A 3578-nucleotide genomic window follows, 5' to 3' on the forward strand; every position below is an offset into this window, starting at 1 on the left:
AGTTTATTCCTTTCTAAGTCCTTGATCCAGTCTTAGCTTCAAGGCATAAGAATTCCTTGGGCTCTTTTGTACGAAGGATCTAAGCAGCTTAAAAAGGTGAATTTCGTTTATGGTTCCACCAATTCATTCTCTGAATTTCATTCTCTGAAATTCTCACCAATTTTCATTCTCTGAGGAAATTTACTGTAGGTTGGTTTTGACACAATACTCTAAAATTTATGGGGTTCCCAAAGAACACCATATAAAAGTATTGGGGTACAGGGAAGGGAGAAAAAACATTCTTCTGAGGAAGTTGAAAACAAAAATAGTATTGTCCTGAAAACTCCTATGGGAGTTAAACTTGTGCTGTTTTTGGAGGAGTAGTGGAGGGCGGGGGTGGGTGTCCTTCCTTAGACCTAAAGAGGGCATTCATAGACCACTACTGTAATATCCTGCCAAATATTTACATATTTGTGGTAAGCAAATTATAATCCACAGATCCAAACTTGCTCAAAAGCACTGAAAAGATAGAAAGGTGAACTGCTACAAGTGAAGTTGTAGGAATGCTTTTATGTCACACAGAAATCTAAGTGATTGCTGCGCCCAGTCAAAAAAACCCAGTTTACAATTACATCAGTCATAAGGAAAGGTATTAAGAAAGGCACATTCTGTCCACAGGTAGAGCTGGGTAGCTTAACAGGTTCTGTACAGCTACACAGACAAAAGAATGTTGCCACCACCATGAGCATTATGTGAACAAGGACACTGCTCACCTGTATTGAAAAAACAGGTGTTGCAGATTCACCTGCTTCCATGTTGCAGCTTCTCTGCTACCTCAACCCTCTGACGTCTCTACTGATCAACACTGCAGCTACAACACCCATCTCCAAATGCTCATCTCTTTTGTGAAAAATTAAAACACATTAGTTGATTCTCCAGGACTAAGAACTGATCACTTTTAAGATCCCCTGTATCAGGACCACAACACAACTACAGTTTGGTCTTTGCTTAGAAGATGCTCAAAAATACAGAGAAATCCAACAAGGCAAATTAGGGCAACATTTTAATTGTTAGATACATAAAATAAAGTACTAGACTGGGCAGAAATTCCCTGCAGTCTGAATGACCCTATCTGATTCCTATTTCAATGTAGGGAAGAAAAAAAAAAGGAAAACAAATCAATCAGGATTATCAAGAGAAGTAGATACACACTACAGCAATTTTTCTCAGGAAAATAATTGAGTGGAAGATACATGGCCAAGTAAAGCAAATAATCTATCATCTTATTGCATTAAAAAAAATACCAACCACAACAACAACAAAAGAAACCTAGCATAATTTAGATCAGTGGTCTCCACTGATAAATTTGTCAGGGCACAGCAATTACTTAGATTTCTGTGTGACCTAAAAAGATTCTTACAACTTCACTTTTTTTGTGCATCCCTATTAGTAAAGCATTTTTGAGCACACACACCTAGCATACATATATTTATTTTATCAGTCGTATACATACATTACTGAAGTTCTAGTATTTCCTTCTGGCACCCCATTAGATCATCTCATGCGACACTTTGGACACCACTGATTTAGATCATCTAAGTATCCTAAACAACTGCAGTGCTTTGGAAGACAGAAACATCCAAACATGTGGGCTTCTTCCTTAAAATGTTGCAGAAAAGAGTTGGAGGGAGAAATCTCTATTACCTATGGTCAGATATAGTTTTCCAGTTACAAGTAAAGACTATCAAACCATAGGTTACATTCTGCACATTGATTTAGGTTTTAAAGTAATTCAGTCATTAGAGAAATTAAACTAGTAGCTGACCCAGTCACTGGGTAATCAGTTGATGAAAAACTATTTAAAGCACCATCAGAAAAGAAGGTACAAAAAGTATCATATATTAAAAAGAGGCCTTGAGAGTTGAAAATGAGCGATATGAGAGCAGAATGTGAGCATTTGCACAAAGAAAATACTACGCAGAATACTCCATGAGCTGACACAACTTTTGGGAGCACAGTAAACTCTGAAAATTAAAATTAGTCTGGACAATGGTGTGTCATTGGCACAACAAGGAGAGGAAATTGAGAAGCACTGGCCAGGATCAACACAGCCAGCTTCACTGAGGCACTTATTTACCACAGCCACAGAGATTCACAACTCAGCATGCCTTAAATTACACCACAGTAATGATAATTCTAATATTATAATATGTATAATTATAAAAATAATTAACTATTATCTTGTTGTACCTTGGAACAGGAGTTCACAATATTTTCAGTAGTACACAGAGAAAGACCATGAAGACCTTGTAGTCTAGTCATCTTCTACATTTCTTTTAGTCCCTACAACGGAGGTGAGATACTCAAATGTCAGCATTACAGAAGAAAGTAGCAGGGAAAAAGTACTGGCAGTCTTTTACTGTCCTTCTTAGGTGAAAGCCTAAAATTATATGCCATAAAATAGTCCAACATATTTTAGAGAAGAATCAGTGGGAAAGATGGTCACTCTGTCCTCTGTTGGACAGCACACCATAAATGTCCAAAAACAATGTATCTCCACCAAAACGTTTCAGGAATGCTACACCTCAAGTCTCTTCAGAGGGCAGATACCCTTCATCAGGAAGCTTACAGTCTTTCAAAGGAGTTTCTGGAACCCTGCTCAGATTCCCAAACCACTATTTCCTGCTTGCCTCATCTGCCAAGTTCTAGGTACCCACGTTCTTGAAGAACTCACAACATGCAAAAAGAAACAGCTCTGAGACAATGGAAGCAGTATGTTTCTCCTCTACAATGAACGTGTCCATCAGAGAATACTTCTTTAAAAGTGTGTCCCTCAAACCAGTCACCCATTTCCTCAGAAGGCAGCTTGCCTCTGATGCTGCTAAGCAAACAAGAGGTCCAAAGTCATCGTCGTTTGAAGCTGTGGCTTCTAAGGATGCACATATTCTTCTTGTGATAAAATCATAGGGTTACCCTGGGGGTATCCTCCTTTTATGGGTCCCTGACATTCCAAACATCACAAGTTAGAAAAGGTCTCCAAGGCAGTTTTTTTGTGAATCTCACAGTATTTTTGAAGGCACTAACCTCTTAGAGGATAAGATTCTGTCCAAAATGGCATATTGAACTAGCTCATTATCATTGGATTAAGTAAAATGTGTAGTTATTTCCTTATTCTTTCTGTTCTGTGAAGCTCTGCTCTTCAGAGCAGTGAAAGAACTGTTATCAGACAACTGGCAAATTTATAATCGGCAATTTAAATTGGACGTTCTCTTCCCTTTCGGAGCAATGCTCCTGCATTTTTACTTTCCATCTCACAAGACGCAATGTTGTAGGCAAATTTAGGTCAAATAAAAAGAAAGAAACAACCAAGAAAATTGTATTTTAAAGGCAATCTACGTTCTCTAAGGCTCCAAGAGTGCCGCACTGTGCCGGCGCTGAGGCACTTGGTCCCTCGGACACCTAGCGGTAAGCAGGCGTTCCGGCAGCGACGAGCCTACCCCGCCCGGGGCTCCTGCGCTCGGTGACGTGGCCCGGGGACAGAACGGCGGGCGGGCACCGGGAGCGCCCCGCCCCAGAGCGGCAACGGGCGGAGCGCGGGC

This window comes from Geospiza fortis, unplaced genomic scaffold, assembly GCF_000277835.1.
Source record: "Geospiza fortis unplaced genomic scaffold, GeoFor_1.0 scaffold279, whole genome shotgun sequence".
Classification (NCBI taxonomy): domain Eukaryota; kingdom Metazoa; phylum Chordata; class Aves; order Passeriformes; family Thraupidae; genus Geospiza; species Geospiza fortis.